At 40.2% G+C, this 25,599-nt stretch overlaps 1 protein-coding gene across 2 annotated transcripts in view; it reads right to left on the bottom strand.

Annotated features, from left to right (window-relative positions):
- The window catches only part of GNB4 (G protein subunit beta 4), a 57,940-nt gene extending 39,966 nt beyond the window's left edge, over window positions 1-17,974 (bottom strand). The window contains exon 1 of one of the 2 annotated variants that reach the window (XM_072752627.1): window positions 17,773-17,974. The gene's annotated coding sequence lies outside the window, so the exon portion shown is untranslated. Of the gene's footprint in view, window positions 1-14,760; window positions 14,862-17,772 lie in introns of those variants that run through there. The other variant, XM_072752628.1, reaches the window with a different exon arrangement.
- Between the last annotated feature and the right edge of the window lie 7,625 nt (window positions 17,975-25,599).

Genomic DNA, 25,599 nt, shown 5'->3' with positions numbered 1-25,599 from the left:
ATATGACAATTCCATTTCTGGGGGTGCCTGGATGACTCAGGTGGTAAAATATACCACTCTTGATCTTGCAGTTATGAGTTCCAGTTCCATGTGGGATGGACTTTACTTAAATAAAACTTTAAAAAGTTTATTTAAAAAAAAAAAGATTTAACTCTATTTCTGGGTATATAAGCCCTAAAAGAAACTCAAGTACATGTGCTACAGAGTTGGATTCATATAGTACTACTTGTAAGAGCAATAAACTAAAAATGCTAATGCCCATCAACAGAATGGATAATTGTAATGTTTTCATGTTGAATTATTATATTGCAAGGAAAACAAATGAACTACAAGTACATACAATGTAGATTAATTTGAACAATAATATGGGGGAGGTGGAGCAAGTTCCAGACTCCCCTGGAACATACTAGCATAATACTCTTTTTATAAAACTCAAAAAACAAAACTGTTTAGGAATGCACACATATGTAATATAATGCTTTTGAAGGGAAAAATAAAACAGTACAAGGAAGAAGAACACAAGTACAATAGTTGCAAGTAATTGTTAATTTTCAAATTCCTGTTAATTTTCAAATTTTCAAACTCCTTGAAAGAGTTCAAATTGAACTCTTTTATTGGAGTTCAGTTTGCCAACATACAGCATAACACCCAGTGCTCATCCCATCAAGTGCCCCCCTCAGTGCCCATTACCCAGTCACCCCCACCCCCACCCATCTCCCTTTCCACCACCCCTTGTTCGTTTCTCAGAGTTAGGAGTCTCTCATGTTCTGTCTCCCTTTCTGATATTTCTGATTTAGGTATTTACTTCAGTGTTTATGTTACCAATTGGCAAGCAAATATAAGCATATAAAAGTGAGTCCTACATGGATCCACAATAAATACGTCTTGCATTAAACAAGAAGACCATTAGACTAAGGTGGTTCTAATACCTTAGCAAACTGTGTAAGCAAAACCAAACCTAAGTCTGTAAAACCCAGGACAACCAACCACAGCCAAGTAGGCTTTCCAAATAAGGCAACCACACAGCTATAGCTAATCACATAATTTCCCTGCTTTGCTTCCTTCTTTATAAAAATCTTTGTTATATAGTTTTTATTAAAGTTCAATTTGGCAATATATAGTATAACACTCAGTCCTCATCCCATCATGTGCCCTCCTCAGTGCCCGTCACCCAGTCACCCCATAAAAATCTTGCCCCTACCTATGCCAAATCCAAATTGACTTTTGCTTAAAAAAAAAAAAAAAGACAAAAAACTTAAACTGTTTAATATGCTTCATTTTACCTCTTAACACACCTGAAGTCCACTGAGAACCATGAAATAAGTAGAATGAGATAAAAATAAAGACAAAAAGAAACAGAGGCTCAGACAGGTTAAATAACTTGCCTAAGATTAGAAGCACAGTTGGGAAGTGAATCCAAGTGTGTGTGGGATTCTGGAACCCAGAATCTCAACTACCCTGCCACACTGCCTCTTTTCAAAGAGCAGCTCATCGGGGTGCCTGAATGGCTCAGTTGGTTGGGCATCTGCCTTCCCCTGGGGTCAAGATCTGAGAGTCCTGGGATGGAGCCCTGCATTGGGCTCCTGGCTCAGGGGGCAGTCTGCTTCTCCTTCTGCTCCTCCCCCTGCCCAAAAGAATAAATAAAATCTTTCAAAAAGGGGGGAGGGGCAGCTCAGACTTCTCTGCTGAATCTGACAATACTGCCTTCCTTATTCACTTTATTACAGTGGCTTTCATGACCTCAACTTCTTAGATTCTCCTTGTACTTCATGGACTATTGTTTCACTGTATTTCTGCAGTCTCCTCCCACCCCATTCACTTCTTAAACACCTATATTTCTCAGGGTCTATATTCAGCCAGCTACTTAAGCAACTTTCCTACTGGGAGGAGGGAAAGGTAGAGGAATAGGAGATATATATGAGCCATCTCCATTCCTTTACAAAAAAAGAAAAGAAAAGAAAAAAAGAAAAGAAAAGAAAAGAGAAAAAAAAAGAAAAAAAAAGAAAAAAGAAAGAAAAGAAAAAAAGAAAAGAAAGAAAAAAAAGAAAAGAAACGAAAAGAAAAGAAATCCAACCACAGGGGTGCCTGGCTGGCTTAGGTAGTGGCACAGGTGACTCTTGGATCTCAGGGTCATGAGTTCAAGCCCCATGTTGCGTGTAGAGATTACTTAAAAATAAAATCTTAAAATTTCTTTTTAAAAATCATATACATGAAAAACCACAACCAAGAACAAAACACACAAAAAACTTCATAAGGGTACAGTATAGTTAAGAAGTTTCACCAAAAAAAAAAAAAAAGGAAGAAGAAGTTTCACCAATGGTGATTTTTACTCTAGGTCAAACTGGAGCTGTTCATCATAATCTCTGAAGTGGTACTGAAACTGCAGACTAAAGAAATTTAAACTAATAATTTAACAGAAATTAGCTTAATATAAACACAGTGGCTTTCAGTCACCATAACTTCTTGACTAAGTTTTCTTTCCAACATGAATTGATTCATTTAACACAACTGAAATTATTATATAGTGAAAGCATTGTAAGTTGAGAAGAAAGCAGCATATTAGTTATCTTTTAAAAAGTTCAGCTGTGCCAGTTACACATATCAAAAAATATCAATGAACCACTGTATTCATACCAATTAAAAAAATACAGTTGCATAATTCAAACAGCCTTCTCTCTCCACTTCTTCAAATGTCTACAGAATTTTTACTAAGCAACGCATTATGTAGCCTGTACAATTATACTGCTGTGTTAGTGAACAGCCATTTTCATCTATATGCAACAAGGAAATATGAATATTTCTTAGCTAATAATTTTCATACCGATCATGAAAGTTTGCAAGCCATGAAAGAATATTTTAAGGGGCGCCTGGGTGGCTTGGTAGTTGAGCATGTCTTTGGCTCAGGTCGTGATTCTGGGGTCCTGGGATCAAGTCCCACATCGGGCTCCCTGCAGGGAGCCTGCTTCTCCTTCTGCCTGTGTCTCTGCCTCTCTATGTGTGTGTCATGAATAAATAAAATATTTTTTAAAGAAAGAATATTTTAAGTTGTAAATTTAAAAACAAAAATAGACTTTTCCTTTGTCTATTCATCAGAAAAATTCAAGTTATTATAATCTCTAATGTCTTGCTTTTCTGCAATCTTTGTTAATTCCTGTACTTTGTAAAAAATTTTTAAAAACCCAACTGCAAACTCATAATGAGTTATTTAAAGCTTTCGTGATCATTCTTAGCATGGAATTTAAAAGCACACTTGCCTATCCACCCCAAGTATTCCATATACAGACATCCCCATGTGGCTTTCATAAGAAGTTAGTGAAAAGCCTGGGGCTACATGGGGCATATGGACAGGACAGAAAAGTGGACGTTAGAGCTGCTGCAACTGTAGCATAGATTTAAGTTTTTATTTTTCATCACACTGAGCACTTAAATGCCCCCAAAGTAAAAAAATTCCACCTCTTGTGAACTGCAGGCAGTCTGTTTTGTCTGTGTTCCAGAAAAATAAATAAGGTGCTGCTCTTTAATCTGGTTCCCTTCACCTAACTGGTATGTCGTGGCATGGTTTGTTCTTTCACCAAACATTTACTGAATGCCTATCATGTCAAAGACCTGAGGCTACACACGACTAGGACAGGCCCAGCTCCCCTGGAGTTCACAGTTTAAGCAAGAAAACAGACATTTAAGTGTATACTCACGTATGTATTTGAAGCCCTCAGACCACGTGTATTTCAGATTTGGGAAGTTTCCAGACTTTAAAAAGGAGTGGACCCTGGAGCAGCACCCCATATAATCAAGGAGTATTTCTGCCACAGAACATAAGCCATATATACACAACTAGGTGGGGGAAAATAGGCTAGCAAGTTTCATGTCAGGCCAGGTTGTGGCATGAAAGGAGTCCAAATCACATACAATTCTGCCAGTAAGTGATGTGTGAAAAAAACTGCAGTTTTCATAGCATTCTAGATCTTCAAATTCTGGGAGACCATTGACCTGTAATAGCTAAGAGAAAGATTACGTGGCACAAAGTCAGCACGACCCCAGAACTGAGAAGTTAGTAGGAGTTAGCCACCAAAGAGATGGCATTTATTGAGCACTTATTATGTGTCAAAACTCTTCACAGTAACTCATTTAACAACCTCAAATCGACCTCAGAAGATAGGGGCTAATATCATCCTCATCCCATAGGTGAGGAAACTAAATGTTATGGAGGTGATCACGCTTACCTGAGCTCATACAACCTAACAGCTTGCTGACTCACTCGCAGTATACTTACTGCGTGATCTTAGAAACGGTTTACCTGCTCTGAGTCTCAATTTCCTCATCAATAGAGTGGAAATATCCCACGGGATTGTTTGGGGAACTGAACATACACATTCACAAAATGTCCTTGGCACTTTTTTTTTTTTTTTTTTTTTTTTTTATTTATGATAGTCACAGAGAGAGAGAGAGAGGCAGAGACACAGGCGGAGGGAGAAGCAGGCTCCATGCACCGGGAGCCTGATGTGGGATTCGATCCCGGGTCTCCAGGATTGCGCCCTGGGCCAAAGGCAGGCGCCAAACCGCTGCGCCACCCAGGGATCCCTGTCCTTGGCACTTTAAGTGAGGGCTAATTTGGCCCAGCAAGGGAAATATACAAAAGCACTTCAACCAGAAACACTACTCAAACTGGTATCTGGGTCTGGGTCAAAGATATAATATAAAATACTTTAAACAAAAAAGAAAAATACAATTATTACCAGAATTTTTTTCATGGCCTCAGCATCCCAGTTATGCTGCAGTGTAGCCCCTTTGCTCTCTCTGTAGAGAGCGCTGAAGCTCCCTCCCTGGAACTCTGGAGACCATCTTCTGTCTGCCAGGAGAGGACCTTATGCCAATTCCCTATTATATAGACCAGGACTCTCTAATTAATGACTGGGGAGGAGATAAGAGAGATTCAAAGGGGCAAAGAGCATAGGAGAGAAAACATCCCATCATGTGAAGGCCTTTCTCAAGCTATACCCACCTCATGAAGATATCAGTACCTGGCCCACCCAGCATACTGCCCACCTCCACTCCAATGCCTTGACTCCTAGATTGAAGCAGTTACTGTTATATCTCCAGATGTGTAAGGGAAGAAGTATGTTTGATAATCACTGATCCAACTAAGTAGCCTCATCAGTGGTTCTCAAAGTGTGGGGACGAGCAGCAGCACTGAGGAACTTGCTAGAAATGCACATTTTTAGGCCCTTTTCCAGGCTTAAAGAACAAATGGGGGGAAACCCAGTGATCAGTGCTTAACAAGCACTCCAGGTGATTCTGGTGCTTCCCAGAGTTTAAGAACCACAGGTCTAAACTCTCGTTTACATAGGAAACAAAACTAAAACCATCTGATTGAAGGAAGGCTCAAGAATCTGTGTTCATTGAGGAATACCTGGGTGGCTCAGTCAAACCTCTGCCTTCGGCTCAGGTCATGGTCCCAGGGTCCTGGGATCGTGCCCCACAACGGGCTCCCTGCTCAGTGAGGAGCCTGCTTCTCCCTCTGCCCCTCCCCACCCTCCTCTCTCAAATAAATAAAACCTTTAAAAAAACAAAAAACCAAAAAAGAATGTGTGTTCATGGGGTATCTGGATGGCTCAGGCAGTAGAGCATGCAACTGATGATCTTGAGGTTCTGAGCTCAAGGGCCACATAGAGTGTAGAGATTACTTTAAAAAAAAAAAGTGTGTATTCACATATTAAGAATTTCCTAAAGAAACTGGGGCACCTGGGTGACTTGGTTAAGTGTCCAACTCATGATTTCGGCTCAGGTCATGATCTTGGGGTTGTGGGACTGAGCACTGAATGGGGCTCTGCACTCAACATGGTGTCTGCTTGAGATTCTCTCCCTCTTCCTCTGTTCCCCTTCCCCCATGTTCTTTCTCTCTAAATAAATCCTAGAAAAAAAAGTTCCTAAAAAAAAAATACTAAATGGCATTTATATTATCTTCCTGGTGAAACAAAACATCTAAATACTTTTTAAAAAATAAAGATATTAGTTGGAATACATAGTTAGAAAAAAAAATTATTCCCATTCTTATCAGTTTTTAAATAGGGCAGAATTATTTCCCATATCTGAATTGTGAAAATTTTTTGAATTTTTTTCCTGAGGAATGCCTGTAGAATGGGAAGAGAGAAAAGAGAAAACTCTCCCCATATAAATTTCCTACTTCTCAAACATTCACAACTTAAAAAATGTTTTTACAAAGAAATCATTAACAATTCCTTGACATATATCAGGTGTTATTTTCCCTTTCCTTAAGGGAAACAACGCATCTGGCAAAAACTTGAATTTTTTTGGCAGCCATTACCTTCTTTAAAATAATCTACTTGTATTTGGTCTTGCTTTTACTCTTAAATGTAAGAATGAAATAAACTCAAGAGTTGAAAGGAGAGCTTAGGAAACACAGCTATCTTCTATCAGGAAATACCCATGACACCCGAAAAGAGAGATACTCGAAAAAAAGTTTTTAAGGCTTAAATGCATTAATCTTTTTTAAAGTAGCAAAGTATGAAGAAGAAAAAAAGAAAAAATAAATAAATAAAGTAGCAAAGTGTGTGAGAAAATTCCCAATAGTGTTTCAGGTATCTCTGGAATTAACTAAAAAAAGGAACTTAGATTCTCAACTGCCAAAAGTAGTTCTTATTACATTGTTTTTGTTTTTTTTTAAAGAACTTGTGATTAAGTTTTGTTAACAAGTCACAACATGATCCATCTACACACTCATAAATCAACCAAGAAAACAAACTCTCTATCCAGGTATCGTAAACTGATCCATTGGGAGTAAACACTTTGGAAAAGAATTAGGAGATCTCTTATTGAACAGGATTTGTCATCTTGGCAAAAATCTAAACCAAGGTGGTAAATTCCACAACCTAATGAAACATCATGCATAGGGCAGCCCGGGTGGCTCAGCGGTTTAGCGCCGCCTTCAGCCCAGGGCCTGATCCTGGAGACCCAGGATCGAGTCCCATGTTGGGCTCCCTGCATGGAGCTTGCTTCTCCCTCTGCCTGTGTCTCTGCCTCTCTCTCTGTGTCTGTCATGAATAAACAAATAAAATCTTTAAAAAAAATAAAATAAAATGTCATGCATAAAAATAAAAAATAAAAAAAGAAATTAAAAGCAAATGGTTTTTGTTGCTTCATTCCTACACATTTTTACATTTGTGTTATAAATAAAACATCTGTGACAATTGCACTGTTTTAGGCTATTTGCCAGTTATAAAAGCTGAGTGTCAATCATAAATTCCTTAGGTTTGATTTTTATTTTATTTTTTTTTTAGGTTTGATTTTTAAATTGCAAATTATAAAAGTATCCTTTAGCGGCAGCCCCGGTGGCGGTGGCTCAGCGGTTTAGCGCCGCCTGCAGCCAAGGGCGTGATCCTGGAGACCTGGGATCGAGTCCCATTGTTGGGCTCTCTGTATGGTGCCTGCTTCTCCCTCTGCCTGTGTCTCTGCCTCTCTCTCTCTGTCTCTATGAATAAATAAATAAATAAAATCTTTAAAAAAAAAAAAAGTATCATTTATATCAAGGATAAGGGAGGAACTCTTGGAGGCAAAAGTAACAAAACCTAAAATTATAGTAATATCAGATACTACATGAAAACCTGATGCAGAGTGATTCTTTTAAATACAGACTGCATGTGTGTGTATACTACATACAGAATTGGAGAGAAAACAGAAGCTTTAAGTGAAGAGGGTTAGCTTTTTTTCTAGTCAACATTTAGGAAAGCTTTCAAAAAGATTTTTCTTCCTGTATTATTCCTAGCTGTAGTCCTAAACTATATAAGAAATGAACACTATCCCAACATACTGGCAGTCCAAATCATCACGTGATTCATCCTTCCACTCAACAAACACGTGTTTAGCGCTTACCCTGCACTAGGCACCCACACAGATCCACCCCAATCAGAAAAGTTCATCTTCTCAGGAGAAACTGATAATAAAATTATATCAGGATGTAAGGGCCGCAATAGAGCCCATATTTAAAATGCTGTCAGCAAAACCAAATATTTCCTGAGAATATGGCTGAACTTTCCATATTTAGGATTTCCCTTAAACTGAAACCGTTTCTAGTATGCTTATATTTTTAGCTGCACCTCTTAAAGCAACAAGTTCTATGAATTCACTGACAGCTCTGTAAAATGGCAGAGAATTTCTTTTTCCTTAGCCCTAAAACTACCTTCTCTAAGTTGAAAAGCCTCTAGCTTCAGTATTTCTAAGACGCTGTGACCCAGACATTAGGAAGATTATGATTATGTAAATTACAAATCATAACTTTCTCAGACGCTTTTTTTCTCAGGTGATTTCACTCAAGTATTATTACCTCTTGGATTTTTTGATAGAACCATGTATGGTTCATCTTTGTATTACTAAGTCACACATTCTTTTAGATCACTTTAAAGTCACATAATTTAGGGGTTTTTTTGTAGCCAAAAATAACCCTTTAAATTTGCCAGAATTGGTTACATATTACTCTTGATTATATCTAAAAAATGCTTAAATGAACACCACCACTAAAGGATGAGAATATGACAACTGTAGCTATCAGAATTTCATTCAACAAAGGTCTATAAATGCCCAACAGGGGCAGCCCGGGTGGCTCAGCGGTTTAGCAACGCCTTCAGCCCAGGGTGTGATCCTGGAGGCCTGGGATCCAGTCCTGCGTTGGGCTCCCTGCATGGAGCCTGCTTCTCCCTCTGCCTGTGTCTCTGCCACACTCTCTGTGTCTCTCATGAATAAATGAATAAAATCTTTAAAATAAATAAATAAATGCCCAACAGGCATCATGATCTAGCTTATTTGCTAATTTGGCTTTGCAGGACAAAATGTGACATGCAATTAACATATTCATGGAGAGGTAGCTACAATTTTGTGTTCACAGCTTTAATGCAAGCAAATTGTCTTTAAAAAAAAAAAAAGGAAAATTATCTTAAAGTTACCAATAATAAGTAGAAATAGAGTGCAGCATCCAGTGTCTTTCCCCCAGGACAGATCTCCTTCTCACTAACATAAAGTCATAATACTGAAGCAGAAGGTAAAACTTCGGAGATTTTACTAATTAGAAGGCAAACTCACCTCTGCAGTAGTGGTCTGAGAGGAACAGATCTCCACCAATGCTACTTTAGGATCACACTTGATTTACCAAAATATCATATAATTGCTTTCTTGGGTTCAGACTAACAGCTAATAACCCACACTAGCTATTTGTGATTCCACTCCATCCTCAACTCCTTCCTCCACCACTAATGTTCTCAAAATCCATCAATCCAAAGGGTCTTCTCTCTCCCAGGTGGCTTAAACAGGGTTTCAGCGACACTCACTATCCCATACACCAATATCACTCTTCAGCAGTGCTGAGGAAACACACATTACTCCTGATGCTTCGCTCCCTCTTCCACGTGTCCCACCATCATCTCTAAAAACTGTACAAAGATGTTTCCTCGCTGAAAATTAGCATATAACCACAGGTGAAATTTAGATAGCAACATTTCTCCCCTTCTTTATATCCTAAATCATGCAGGAGTATTTCTGGGTGTGTTTTTAAATATTTTTCTGCCAAAATCTTCCCTAGTAGCATATTAATAATTAAATAATGAAATCCCATGGTAAATTTTAGTTCCCATAAAGGTAAACATATAACCATGAAAACTAAAATCTATGTTTAAAAATTTTTAGATATCAACTGCTTTTGCTTTTTATATCATATGACAAGAAGATCACATTTTTCTTTTTTTTTCAATGTTAATTTAAGTAATCGCTATACCCAATGTGGAGCTGAAACTCATGACCTCAAAATCAGGAGTCACATGTTCTTCTGACTAAGCCAGACAGGTGCCCTAAGGACACATTTTTCAAAAAGTTTATTCCTTCTTCCACTACAGCTTCTCCAGAGACCTATTTCACGAGTAATGCACATAATGAAGATCCCTTGTTGACCAATTTCAGTTTCCTTAATTAGCTGTCCATTTTTCTACTAAGTACATAATTTAATTTACAGAATTCTAAAAAAAAATTTTTTTTAAGTTTAAATTACTTCTTTATAAGAACCTGGTCACTATAAGCCTTATAAACTATCTTTTTTTTTTAATATTTTATTTATTTATTTATTTATTTTTATTTATGATAGTCACACAGAGAGAGAGAGAGGCAGAGACACAGGCAGAGGGAGAAGCAGGCTCCATGCACTGGGAGCCCGACGTGGGATTCGATCCCAGGTCTCCAGGATCGTGCCCTGGGTCAAAGGCAGGCGCCAAACTGCTGCGCCACCTAGGGATCCCCCTTCTTAACTATCTTAAATACAATGTATAATCTATGCTGCACGCCAGTTAAATAAAGTCTCATTTCAGCTTAAGGTGTATTACTGAGTTTTTAATTTCACATTACCAAATAGTTAAAGCCCAATTTTCACTCTTTAAACAATTTCAGGGTAATGGTGTGTAGGTGGGGAACTCATAAAAATTGAAGGAAAAAAAATGAGTCAAGTGATTGCTAAATGTTACCATAACAAATATATCAAACATCCTTACATACAAGCCCAGGGACTAATAGCTCTTTGAACACAGAGACCACTGTCCTCATCTTTGTCTATTCCAAAGTAGTATTCTCTCTCTACTGTATTGATTCTATCCATTTCTCAATAGCTAAAAATGTATTACAAGTTACATGATGAAGAAGAAACAGTAAGACTTCTGAAAACAGTATTTTTTAATAAGAATGAATGTTTAAGGATAGTCACTATCCAATTGTTTATGTAACAAAAAATTAGAAACATAAATCAACAGGAGAGAAGATACGGTACATCCATACAAGAAAATATTATGTAGCTGTAAAGATGACAACTGCAGAGCTCTAAATACCTGCAAAGATGCCAGCACTAATGACACCCCTAAAAATTCTCCCTTTGGGGTTCCAACTATAAAATACGCATTTTGGTGGAAGTATGCCCTTACCCAGCAAGGTATATACTAAGTTTCCTTGGTAATAACCAAACAGCACAGGAAACAACCCTGTTAAGGCCAAAACTAGATGGGAGAAGGGGCTAATTTAAGCTGTATACTGCTAATTTAAGCTTTAAATATTAAAGGTGGACATTAAGAGAAACTTTAAGTTTATATCATTTTACCAAGTCAGTAGCACATGAGTGTTAAAACCATTTAATGTGATGGCTACTTCAAAACAATTTAAATGAGACATAATGTTCAGTAATTCTAGAAGGCTCTCTATATTGCATACTGGAAAAATGGTATTGAGGAACATGTATGTGAAATTTATCAAGCATTTTTTGTTCATCATTATGGCACCAAAGGAAATTCTTTGGTACCTCTACCATCCCTAGGACAGTAGCAAGGCTGTAGTGTAGCATAATAATTAAGAGTGCTGCCTCTACTACCCAATTGCTGGGGTTTGGATACTGGCTTCTACACTGGCATATGTTAACTGACATATTGAAAAGTCAAAAGATTAAATGAAATTAATATTACAGTTGAGAAAAAAGTGTCTGAACTAAAAACGGAAAAATATGAAAATATTTTAAGAGAAAGAAGTATACTTAAGCAGGAATTATTTTAAATAATCAAAACATTTTGGAGTGAAGTAGGGTTTTTCCATCCTAAACCAGATCTCTTTAAATCTAAATATTGTCCTTTTTCTTGTCATTCTTTCCAATATTAATATGGTTAATTTAGAAGCTTACCAAAAATTAAAACTTTTAATCTTTGTAATTTTAAAATTAATTTTCCAGTTTGTGATCAAGGTTCTTTTTGTTTCTTCCTAGTGACCTACTGTACTCATCTGCTGTTCGGTAGTATTACCTCCACCAGAGGGCAGACAAAAGGAAGACGAAGCTGGGAAACAAAATTAACAACTTTGTTAGCTTCCAGAGAAGCATTAGCAGTATCACCAAGAAACTTTAAACAGGACTATCATTAAAGGATTCTCTGAGACAGTCTTCTCCATTGGAAATAGTATTAGATAAAATACAGCAAAAAAGCTGGCAAACATTAATTCATGCACTTATTCATTCCTTCAACAAATACCTAAGTTACAACCACATGCCATGCACATTCCAGGCTCTAGGGATTTAGCAGTAAACAAAACAAACAAAAGGCCCTGTTGTCATGGAGCTTTACTCTATATCTGTCTAGGAGACAGATAATAAAGCACATAAATAAACAACAATTTCAAGTACAGATAAGTACTATACAGGAGAAAAAACCTGCAAGAAGTCAGCAGCAAGGAAGACTTTTTTTTTTTTTTTACTCTTTATTTATTTATTCATGAGAGACACACAGAGAGAGAGAGAGAGAGAGAGAGGCAGAGACACAGGCAGAGGGAGAAGCAGGCTCCATGCAGGGAGCCCGACATGGGACTCGATCCCAGGCCTCCAGGATCACACCCTGGGCTGAAGGCGGCGCTAAACCGCTGAGCCACCGGGGCTGCCCCAGGAAGACTATTTTTAAATAAATTAATCTGTAAAGCCTGAATGAAATGATCGAATGATCCATACCTTAAATGGGAAAAGAGCATTCCAGGAAGAATAAACAGTAATGCAAAAGTCCTGAGGCAGAAACTCTAACCTGGCATGATTAATCAACAGCAGAGAGGATAGTGAGGCTGGAGGGGAATGAGCAAAACAGAAGAGATTAGAGGGGGTGTAGGAAGGAGCCCAACCACATAATCAAGAGGGCCTCCTGACCACAGTAAAAACTTCAGATTTTATCTAACAGTAATGAGTTCTGTTGCCTGAGACTGGAAGCTGAAAGACCAGTTAGGAGCTACTGCTGTAGTCCAGGCCCAGGAAGATGGTGGTTTGATGCAGGGGTAGTGTCAATAGAAATAAAAAATAGCCAAATTTGGAAAAATAATGTTAGAACCCATTACAGTTGCCAATGGGGGAATGGATGTAGGGTGAGTGAAACAGAATTAAAGATAACTCTCAGGATTTTTAGCTTGAGCAACAGGATGGATGATAACACCATCTAATGAGGAGAAGCAGCAGCTATAGCCAGTGAAGTAGGATGAAAATCAGAGTCTGTGTCCCAGAAACCAAGGAAAAATGTTTCAATACAAAGGAGTTATCTATCACCTGTGTGAAATGTGGCTAAGAGAAATCTAATGTGACAAGACTGATGTCACTGGCGATCTTGAGAACAGTTTTTTTCATACCACAGAAGAATAAAGTCTCTCTGGAGTGGGTTCAGAAGAGGGGAGATTGGGAGTTGAGAAGTAGATGTAGCCTATATAGACTCTTGCAAGGATTTTTGCTGTTGTTTATGGACACAAAGTAGCTTTATTATTTTTTGAAGTTTTAACATTTCATTTTTTAAAAATTCAAACTTAAAGTTGAAAAAAGTAGAACAGTGAATAAATACTCTTAGATTCACTAATTGTTAATATTTGCCAGGTTTGCTCTACCAGTCTCTCTTCATATGTCATAATTATTATTGTTTGCCCATTTGAGGGTAAGTTGAAGATATTTTGACCATTTACTCCTAAATAATTCACTGTGTATATTCTAACAAGGGTATTGTCTTAAATAACCATAGTGCAGTGATCAATTTCAGGAAACCTAACACTGATGCAATATTATTATTCAATATTTTCAGTGCATATTCATATTTTGCTAGTGTCCGGATAAATGTCTTAGGTCAGTAAGATTTTCCAATCCAGGATCTGTGTTGCATTTTGTCAGGTATTTTCAACTCCCTTTAATGTAAAACACTTCCTTTGCCTTTGTCTTTCACAATGTTAACATACTAGAAAAGAACAAACCAATTACTTTGTAGAACAATCCTCAGTTAAGGTCCCTCAATTGTTTCCTCTGTGTAGATTTTGTTTATGCATTTTAGAAAAACCACAGAAAAGCAATGATGTGCCCAGTTCAAGCACATCAAGAGGAACCTGTTTATCCTGCTATTGCTGATGTTAACTTTGATCACTTGGTTGAGATGATGTCTGCTAGATTTCTGCACTGTGAAGTTATTCCTTTTCCCTGTGGTCAGTAATCTCTGGAAAGACCATTGGAACCTATATTAGTACTCTGTTCCCCACCAAAGTTTCTCCATTAGCAACACTTGCATCGATCAACATGACCATAATGGTGGCAAGCTAGTCACTTTTCTAATTCTACTGCTCTTTCTACATTTTTATTGGCAATCTACTAGAGAATTCATTCTCCTTTTTCATTATGAACTTGTGGATTCTTATTTTATTCAATGGGTTATAATCCATTACTATCATTATTCATTCGAGGCTCAAATTTTCCCAGATTTGGCTGGTTAGTTCCTACATCTTTTGGATGTGCTATCACTGTTTTGGATAACACTTACCTTGCGTTCTAGGCTAATCTACTTTCCTTGCCCTCCAGACATTTAGATGGGGCATTACCTGTGCTCACTGCCCCAAGGGGTGTCATCGCTTCTAGACCTTTCCATCAGACAAAGCTAGGAAATATATAACTCTCATTCTAATCCAACACTGGAGAGTGTCTTCTTCCATTTCATATCTTTATTTCCCTTCTCCACAGTGAAAACCTTACCTCAAAAAATATCAATGAATTTACTCATGCTCATTCCTATGATACATACAAAATGGTTCAAGAATTGCTTTATCTCTAGGACTATAAAAAACTACAGTTTACTACAAGGGTTCAAGTTTTTTTTTTGCGGGGGGGGGGGGGGGGGATTTGCAGTCCTTTCTATCTTTAGATTAAAGGTAGATAGCCAAAGCACTGTGTTAAAAACTTACTTGGATATTTCTTTTCTTCAGAGAGTTCATGTTATTCACTGAAATACAGTTGGCTCATTTGCTGCTCTTTGCATTCAGTTTTGCAGGGTTTTTCTTTCAACCTTGTTAGTTTTATTTTTGAACATATAAAACAAACAAGTTTTCAAAACTCAAAACTATAAAAAAGATACAATCACAGCAGTGCCTTTTCCTCCACTATGCCTTCCCTGTAGGTAACTAATGAGTTTCTGGTTATCCTCTCTTGTATTTATTTTTTATCCTATCAAAAAAGTATGTTTTCTCAAAAACATAAGACCTCTCAAAAAAGGTCTTAATGTGGAGAGAAGTGGGACAGGATAGATCAAGAAAATAATTTTAAGATGGGAGACAGAATGTATAATAATGTAGATGATTCTGTAGAAACTGAATTGAAATTGTAGTAGAGACAGGATAATCTATCCTTAGAGTAGGGAAAATATCTATCAAAATATCTTCTGATTAAAAAAAATATATCTTCTGATTTAATTTGAGGAATATCAGAGGGTTCCCATATTCCAAAGTAAGACTGCCATTCCAAAATAGTTGTATCTATATGGCTCTAGAAAACCCACATTAAAATGGGGTTATTATTTTGGAAGGATAATCATACTTTCACTACCTATTAATGTCAACAGAAGAAAATCTGCCCTCTTAAGAGGGAGATCTTGAACTTGGAGCCAGACATTGAACCAGGAACAGAGAGGTAAGACGAGAGTGGCTGGCATAAGAATCTGTACAATAACATAGACGGACAGTAACGATCATGCTGGAAAAATAAATCCACATCTCTGGCACATCTTGGAAAATTTACAAGAAATAGAGGGTCATTCCTCAGGTCCTGGCCCAAAGTCAATGCCGCACAGAGGAGAGAAAGTGGACTTCAGATTCAGAGAGATCTGGCTTTGAATCTCAGCTGAATGACTGAACAGCTACATGATCACAGGCAAGTTATTTAAGATCTCAGGGGCATAGTTTCCTTACCTATAGAACTGGATAATGTCTCCTTTGCCAAGGATATAAATAGAATAACATATAGCATCACCCTTGGCCCAGAACAAATGTCTAATAATTAGTTCCTATAATAGATGCAGGGTAAACCAGTCAGCAAGGTAAAGAACTAGTAACAAAGTGTACTTTAGTAACACGCCTGAAAAAAAATCAGAGAAATCACACCATCTCAGGCAGTACTTGGTAAGGGCAGAAAAATGTCCGATACTTTGTTCCAATTCTCAATTTTCAAAATGTCCCAGAATCTATTTTTAAAGTGTAAAAATATGTGCTGACATACTAAAGCACCAATGACTTAGAAGAAACAATTCTGGGGAGATGCTGATCAAATGGTACAAACTTCTGGTTTTAAGAGAGTAAGTAAGCTCCAGGGATGTCAAGTACAGCACGGTTACTACGATTAGTATCCTACACTTGAAAGTTGCAAAATACACGCACACACATGCCCGCACATGCACAGGTAATTACGTGAGGTGATGAATGTGTTAACCAACCTTACTATGGTCACATTCTGCAATATATGTGAATATCAAGTCATCACGTTGTATACTTTAAATTTCTATCATGTTGTATGTCAATTACATCTCAACAAAGCAGTGGTGCTACAGGTTAACACAAAAGACCAATGACTCAGAATAACCTCCTAACCGGTGCCGATGGCTCAGAGATTACCTTGAATGTATTAAAAGCCTGCAAGCCACATTAACTAAGTTTATAAACATGTATACACAAGAACAGTTAACCTCGTTCAATAAAACGATATTTTAAAAGTTTCTATTTCAGTTTCAAATTCATCTACAAACCGAAATGCCACATGGAAAATCCTAAAATGATCTCTGGCCAAATACTTGAAATGCACGATAAACTTTCACAGCCTCAGATCAGTAACAACCGAAAAGCCCCACACCGTAGAGTCTTAAAATGTACAATGGCAAAGAGACTCCAAGCATACAATTTTAGGTCTCCGAACCGATCTTTTCCTGCAGGACTAGAAAAGACCTCCCTTTCATCTTAAATAAGCAGTGTGCGCCCTGCGTTCTAGAAGATGTACTCAAAGGTCACAATCTCAGTTTGCAACACTAGGAAGGAATGATCATAAAGCGTCCTGATCAACCATTAAATCTCCAACGTCTCCAGAAAACTTCCCCGCAGGGACCTAATCCTAATCCGCTCGCCAAGCCTATTCCGCCGGCGGCCGAAAGAGAGAAAGACGCATCCACGTCCCCCACCAGGAAAGAAAGGGGAGGAGGGCGAGAAGAGGAAGAGACGCGCGCAGAGGGAGATGCAAAGTAACAAAGCGCCGCTTCTAGAAACAAATGAAGGTCTGGTTCGTGAAGTTTTGGAGATTCAGTCCTCCCTTACCGCAGAGCGACAAGTATCAAAATAGAAGGGAATCATTTGCTCTGAAGCAGAAAAAGGAGGCGGAGAGGCACGGAAAACATTTTATCACGTACAGAATTTACAAGAATTCGTAATCCATCACCCCCCCCCCCCCACAGTGGGCATATCGTCTCCAAAGCAAATTTCACACGAAACCACTAGTCTCCTTTTTAGCGCTCAGCGGAAAACTTTTACGAGCCTTCCCAGAGCTCCCCTCCCAGGAACCCCGCTGGGGGGCCCGCAGGACCGCGCTTTCCGGGGCAACCGCGAGCGCGAGCCCCGAGTGCCCCCGCGAGGCCTGGGGCGCAGGCACCGGCCAGGGCCCGCAGGCCGCCCCCGCGCTCCCCGGAGCCAGCGCTCCGAGCCGCCCAGGGAGCGCCCGCGCCGCGCCCGCCCCGTCCACCGAGCCCCCGCCAGGCTCCGCCGCCCAGGGCGCCCGGCCCGGCCGTCCCCGCGCCGCCGCCGGGCGGGGTTCGGGCGGGGTTCGGGCGGGGTTCCGGCGCGGCGGCCCGAGGCGCCCCCCACGCCCCCCAGCGGGGAGCCCCGGCATCCCCCACCCCCCGCGGGGCGCCCCGACGAGCCGCCGCGCGTGCGACCGCCGCCCACCTGGAGGAGCCGCGCCCGCGTCGACCGGCCGCGGCGCGAGTCGGCGGAGAGCTCAGCAGCCCCCGGAGCGCAGCGCCCGCCGAGCCCAGCGCCGCCGCCAGCCGCCGGCCACACCCAGGCCCGCGCCGCCCAGCAGCCGACTCCGCGGCGCGCCGGGCCCGGGGCGGGGACGTGGCTCGAGGCGCGAGGCGCGAGGCGCGAGGCACGAGGCGCGCGGGCCCGGCCGGGGACGCGCCGCGGACACGCGCGCAGCCTGGAGCGCGCGCCGCCGGGGCGCGGGGCGCGGGGCGGGGGGCGCGGGGCGCGGGGGGGGGGCGGGGGCCGCGCGCCGCTTCTGCTTCCTATTTTCTGTCTCGTTTCCTGCTAGAAGGAGAAGAAAAACACGAATTCCCAGGCAGTTTCGTTTTCTTGCCGTTGCGGCGCCGGGACGCCGGAGCACACACTTCTGAGTTGCGCCCAAGTGGTGTGGCCGGTTTCCTTCCTGGCCCCGCGGAAGCCTCGGTTTGCTCGCGGGCAAGGCGGCGGGGGGTGGGGGTGGGGGTGGGGGAGGGGAGGCTGGTGGAGGACACCCCGGGGTCCCGTGTAGGTTGAACAGTCCGGAATTCTGCGTGTCGGAAAGTAACCCGGAGCCCGCCCAGAGTCCCACGGAATCGCTCTGCAGTCCCAGCTCTGCTAGCTCGCTTGCTCGGGTGACCGTGCACGTCTCAGGGACTGCGCTTGGTCACGGGCAAAACAGGGACAACGACACCTGCCTCCCAGAGGTGCTAAAATGTGAACCGAGACGCCGTTTGCACAGAGCCTGCCTGGGAAGAAATGACGTCCCCTGGGAAGTTCTGGTCACTGTCGTCGCTCGCGAAGCCAGGCCTCTCAGATAACCCTGGCAAGTCGCTCGTCTCTGCAGGACTTAGAACATCATATACATCTCAACAGACTTTTTTTTTTTTCCTTTCCCCTTTCTCCACATTTCTCAGGGTGTTTTATGTTTTTAAATGTCACAAAATGAATGCAACTACCCAATTTGCTTCCTCTGAAGTCGGTGCCGCCCGGGAGCAGTTTTCCTTCCTCTCCCCACCCCCATCTTTCTTCTGAGTTAATTCCAGTTTGACAGACTGTTGCTATAGCATTCCTTCTCTGACGTCAAACAATTTAAAGAAACCGCCCTGGGTAATGAACGCTGCAGAGGAGTTCTTTGTGGAGTTCTGTGCCGGAGAAAGGTTTGAACAATGTAAGAGAACTGTAACACCTCCGCAGCCCTGCATTCCTTCCCCTTCGGCAGCTTCCCACTATCACCTGGAATAAATTTCCTAGTCCCTTAAAAGAGCTGATGCCTTGCGAAGCACGGTCTGATTGCGACTGTGCAGGAAATGTGGCCGTTTTGTATAAAAGCCAGACTGTGACAAAAATGGAAACTATCCTAGCGCTAGGAGGGTAAAATTATAGGCGTTCTACCCCCCCCCCAATTTTTTTTTTCATTTTCCCTTATGTGGGGTGCTTTATCCATTAGGAAGAAAGAGAAGAAATGTCAAATGTTCGACATCCCAAAAGTGTCAGAAAAGTTGACTGAGACTTGACTGGTTTGCGTCTGTCCTTGTGTGTTTTAATGATTAAATCCTGAACGTTTGCATTGTCATTTTTTTAAAAGGAATCAAAGGGAAATGATTATTTAAGGAACTCCTGTTAGACACCAGGCTTTCTGCTCTCTTGTATTGTCCTCAGTTCTCATAATGACCTTGCGATGTGCGCTTTACCCCCATTTTACAGATAAGAAAACTGAAGTTCGGTGAGATTAAGGAATTTGCCTCAAGTCACACAGGGAATAGCAGAGCCTGCATGGAACCCAGATTAGATTGACTTCAAAACCCACTTTCTTTAGATATTTTCTTTGTTCTTGTGCACTGGATCTTAATAGATACTATAGGCCTTTAAGAAGTCATCAGGTTAAGTTTATTAGTTGAAAAACAAGTTGCTGGTATTTATGAAAACCTGGTGGAGAGTACTGAGATACTCTATTCCAGAAAAGAATGGAGGAATATAAATCAACAGTTCCTTACTACAAAAATCTGAAAAGATATAACAAGACTTTTACTGACCTTTGCTTGGAGATTTGAGAATAAGTTACACAAAAGGATGACTTCGACCTTTCTGAAAATGTGATGTGGACAGAGAAATTACCGGAAGAATAAAGTCCAAATATGAAAGCTTAATTGTTATCCAATCTAGCCCACTTCCAAGAATATTATATTTCTGTTTTGCCACATCTGCTGCATGTTTTTCTGAAAAGAACACTTACTTGTTAAGGACAAGCCTGTGTTGCAAATCTGAAAGTGGAACTGATGAAAAGAATTTCATTACCAGGAATAATTTCCTAAGAACACAGTAATGCATCTAAGTGATCCAGCAATTAGTAATATTGCAAATGATAATGTAATCCATGTTGAAAGAGAGAGACAGAAAGGGAAAGAGAGGAAGGAAAGAAAGAAGCAAAGAAAAAAAAAGGGTTGTGTTAATATTTTTGAAGCCTGCTAATTTGTATAGACAATTGTAGTGAAGTATCCCGCTTCTAAGCTTAAACCCAGTTTTCTTATGTTTGGGTGCTACTGGCTGATGCTTAGATTTCTAATTCATTAGGCTCATGTTCTCAAATCTTACTCTATTAAAAGAGGAGGATGGGGTCCCGGCTAGAAAACCTTTGAAGATAAAGCCCGTTTCATCCTTGTATTCCAAGTAGTGTTTAACAGAATACCTTGCACGTAGTAGGTACTCGGTGAACAAATGAATTAATGAAGGAACTTGGCCATTTTGGCTTATTCAAATAATCTCCGTACCTAACCCCACCCCCATGCCCTACTCAGAATCACAGAAAGGGAGAGAGTGATCATTATTTTTCTGGGAGTTTGGTTGCAGTTGCTTCTGCAGGGTGTTTTGTTCTCTTATGATCCAGTTCAGCGAAGCTCTGCTCTTGGTCCTATGTTGAATGAACCTGAGAATCTGGTCCTCAGTGAGCTATCCTAAAATTCTCAGTACCCTGGCTTTATAACCTCTGCTTTTAGATTGTACCCTAGAAATCATATATTTTTTTCTGAGCCTGCTTTGTTCTCAATGACAAGTGCATTATGAAGAACAGAATCATCAATGTGTACAATACACTCATACTGCTCTGTTGAATGTGTTGTATGCATTCCAGTTCTATTGTATTCAGATGAGGCCAGATTTTATATATACATTATACTTGATAGAATAAAGCAACAGGTTTTCTTCCAACAACAAATTAAGTATTTTTTTTAAGATTTATTTATTTTAGAGTGGGGGTGCAGGAGGAGAGGGAGAGGATCCCAAGCAGACTCCCCACTGAGCATGGAGCCTGACTCAGGGCTGGGTCCCATTACCTTGAGATCATGACCTGAGCTGAAATCAAGAGTCAGACACTCAACCAACTGAGCCACCCAGACACCCTACAAAATAAGTTTTAAAATATTAAATGAAAATTGTCTAATAGAATCTACAAGTTTCCTCAAAGATGGATGTAGGAAGTGATTCCTTAGTCAATTCTGTAAGAAGCTTATGTGTCATTTCAAACATCCTTGATCCCAAGTGGTTACGTCTAAATACTTTCCTTTTTCTCATTCATGATGCATTTCCACATCAGATCATTTTACAGCTTAAATTTTGTGATTGCATTTGCTGTATTCTTCTGACACTCTTGATACAAATCAGTTATAACTCCTGCATCTTTGTACTCAGGTTCTCTAATGGCAATTTGAGTCTATAATCTCCATGCTCATCAGTGACCTTAGGAGAGAGCTGTACTTAACTAACAGGCATGAAAAGGGTAAGGAGAAGCACCTGGCATATATTATTGCCCTAGATCCTGTGGTTCAGGCCTCTGGAATCTGTTATTGGGAAGGGACAGGGAGAATGAAAAGAATACTAAACTGCATGTCAGAAGACTTGATTCAGAGTTTTGGCTCTGGTACAAAATGTCTGTGTGATTTTGAGCAGATCACAACTGACCTGCACTCTGTCTTTAATTTCAAATATAAAATGAGAGTGCTGGATCTGACAGGACAGGCACATAGCACTGGTGCCAGCATCAGTACTGTGCCCAATGTACAACCTCACTGATCAGTCATGTATTTTCTCCTCTAAGCTCACCTATCCCAAGAATGCCAGGAAGGTCTCATCTGTTGGTGTTGATGGTAAAAATATTCTATTAGCTATCTACTGCTGTGTAAAAAGCTGTCCCAAAATATGGTGGATTAGAACAACAACAATCATTTACTTTGCTCATGAGTAACCAACTTAGGCAGGACTTGGCTCTGCCTTAGGCAGTTCACCTAGTTTGATTTAACTTTCAAGATGGCTTTCATATGGCTGGCAGTTAGTGCTGGCTTGTGGTTGGAAGATGAGCCGGGCTGTGGACAAATATCTCCGTTTCTCTTCACGTAAGTCTTTCCGTGGGCTCCTTGGAACTCCTCACAATACACTGGCTGGGTTCTAAGAGCAGGTGTTCTAAGGGAACAAGGAGGAAGTGCATGGCATTTTTATGACTTAGCCTTAGGAAGCACATACGGCAGCTTTCACCATACTCTCTTGGTGTGTGCAATCTCAAATCAAATGATAGGAACACAGACTTCTTGATGGAGGAATAGCAAGGTAGCCTGACACATGTTACAGGCTTTTTTTGAAATACAGACTTCCACAAACAAGCGTATTTGCTAACCCTGGATCAATCTATGAGTCTCACAATCTAAGAATCTATTTCTCCATTCCTTCCTCCCTTTTAGCATTGACTTTGCTCACTTATGCTAATGTGCTCTACCCAATAGATATTTCAAACAAAGGAAAATAGCTTGCTTTCCTTGCTAATTTGTTTGGTTTTGCTTTCTTTTCTTAATTTTTGAAATTAACATAATGCAAAATTGACCTCATTCTCTTGGTATATGGTTCTATGATTTTTTTTATGGTTCTACGATTTTAAACACCACTGCAGATTCATGTAACCACCTCTACAATCAGTATACAAAATAGTTTCATCACCCCCAAAAAACCTCCTCATGTTATCTCGTTATTATTATTGTCGTTATTGTTATTACTAGCTCACCTCCCTCCTCTAACCCCCAGCAATAGTTGATCTGTCCTCCATCCCTATAGTTTTGTTTTCTCAAGAATATTATGTGAATGGAGTCATGCTGTATGAAAACTTTCAAGACTGACTTTTTTTTTTTTTAAGATTTTATTTATTCATTCATGACAGACACAGAGAGAGAAAGAGAGAGAAAGAGGCAGAGACACAGGCAGAGGGAGAAGCAGGCTCCATGCAGGGAGCCCAATGCGGGACTGGATCCCAGGTCTCCAGGATCACACCCTGGGCTGAAGGCGGCACTAAACCGCTGGTCCACCGGGGCTGCCTGACTGACTTCTTTCATTCACTATAATGCCTTGTTCCTTCTTGTTGCCGAGTTCATTCCATGGAATGAAGCTATGACAGTTTATTTATTCATTCACCTACTCAAGAATATTCAGGACATTTTCCATCTTGAGGGATTCATAATGCATATTTCATAATTATGAATAGTTTCTATAAACACTCGTATACAGGTTTTTATATTAACACATGTTTTCATTTCTCTAGGGTAGATAACCATGAGTGGGATTATTGGGTATATGGTTAGTATATGTTTAACCTTATGAGAAATTGCAAAATCATTTTCCCAAGTGGATGGTTCATTCTTCATTCTTACCAGCCATGTATGGGAGTTCCAGATGCTCTTGAGTCCTTGCTAGCACTTGATATTATCAGTTTATATTTTTTAAAATTTTGCCACCAAATAACTATGTAGCAATATCTCATAGCAGTGCTTTATTTTTGTATCTTCTTCAGCATCACCTATGCATGTTATTTCCTGCCTTTTCCTGCCCAGCTCCATTCCATGCATTTCTGTCAAATTAATTTTCCTGAATCAGAGCACTGATTAGATCCCGTTGGCTCAAAGAACATACAATGGTTTCCAATTATTTACTGAACTGAATATACCTTCCTTGCCCTGGCATGCAAGGCCTTACTTATTTGGCTCCAAACTACCTCTCCAAGCCCATATTTTTACTCTGCTCGATTGTTCAGTCCACTCTGCAGTTTTACTCTTCAGAGAATAGGTTCTTTGCTTTTTGATCTTGCTCAGTGCTATTTCCCAAACTGGCTTTTCCATTCTTCCTTCTGTTATCTTTCAAGAACCAAGAATGTAAGAAAACTGTCCTGCCCTTTCTGTGCCTGGAATACCACTATGCAATGCCATGCGGTCTCTCTCCACAGTCTGCCCAGGCTCTCAGAAGACCCTCTTGGGCAAATGAGCAAATCTAGGACTGGGCAGGCATCCAGCTAGGGAATGGGGCTCCTTTGCTTATAGAGACCAATAACTTTCCAAGTGATTCTATTGAGCACCTCTCCCGTGGAGAGGGGAGAAAGACCAAGGTAGGTGGTTAATCTCTCTTCCTGATGCTGTATTCACCTTAAGACATTTCCTTCCCCAAACCCATTCTCCCCTTTTACCTATGTCTGAACATTAGAAGGCAAAGAGTGAATGTATAGTAATGATATGATGTCTGTCTTAGAAGTTCTCAGAGAGATTTTTGAAATATTTTTGAGATTTGAGTTTAATGATATGGTAATTTTTCAAGTGACTTCCCAATAAAGTATGAAGAGTTCTGATAGCTGTCAACAATTATGTCACTTCCCTTTGCACTGGAAGCTGAGAAAGAATAACTTAATAACATTAATAATTTTCTATTGGAAACAGTCGCTTTGGTCTGATACCAAGTCACTTTGCCTGGACTTCAGACTTTGCTTAGGAGGTTAAAAAAAAAAAAATGAGAAGGAGATATGTGCGGGTACCTGAGTATCTCAGTTGGTTAAGCATCTGCCTTTGGTATAGGTCATGATCCTAGGGTCCCAGGATCACGCCCTGCATTGGGCTGCTTGCTCAGCAGGGAGTCTGCTTCTCCCTCTGCTGAGCTCTCTCTCTCTGACAAGTAAATAAATAAAATATTTTAAAAAGGAGATATATAAATCAAGTTTTGCTCTGAACATTTTTATTTCATGGTACAAACATCATTTTCAGTATCTGTGACAACAATCATTAATGAACCTGTTCTTTAGAACAAATCTCTAAGATCGAGGGAATGACTCTGAACTTTCTCTGCTTAAAATGGAGTTATTAATTCCAGCTTCCTTAACTATACTAAGTGGACCAGAATATCCAAATCATGTTTCGACCAGCCTATATAAATTCTAAGGAAATCAAGTGAAATTGTTAATGATAGGAAATTCAGTTCAGGTCAAATGTATGATGTGTTCAAGTTACATTTACATAGCTTCCTCCTTGTATAATTATTATGCCCATAATTACACCAACTGGAGCATAATATATTCTTTTGTATGATCTAGAGGTTTGCAATTGCATGACTAGTTTATGCCAAAATCTTGTTCCTGGAGGATTCCTATCTTTTTTTTTTTTTTTTTAAGATCTTATTTATTTATTCATGAGAGACACACCCAGAGAGAGAGGCAGAGACATAGGCAGAGGGAGAAGCAGGCTCCATGCAGGGAGTCTGATGTGGGACTTGATCCCAGAACCCCGAGATCACACCCTGAACTGAAGGCAGATGCTCAACCTCTGAGCCACCCAGGCATCCCTGGAGGATTCCTATCTTACCATGATATCCCTAGTCTTAGCATAGCATCTGCACATCTCCTTGATCAATGAATGAATCAAAGTGCTAAGGAGAGGTCACTGGAAAGGTCATTCACTCATTTGTAAGTGTTCAATGATG

The sequence above is a fragment of the Vulpes vulpes genome, chromosome 3, assembly GCF_048418805.1.
Source record: "Vulpes vulpes isolate BD-2025 chromosome 3, VulVul3, whole genome shotgun sequence".
NCBI classification, from domain to species: domain Eukaryota; kingdom Metazoa; phylum Chordata; class Mammalia; order Carnivora; family Canidae; genus Vulpes; species Vulpes vulpes.
This window is presented reverse-complemented; position numbering and strand designations above follow the sequence as displayed.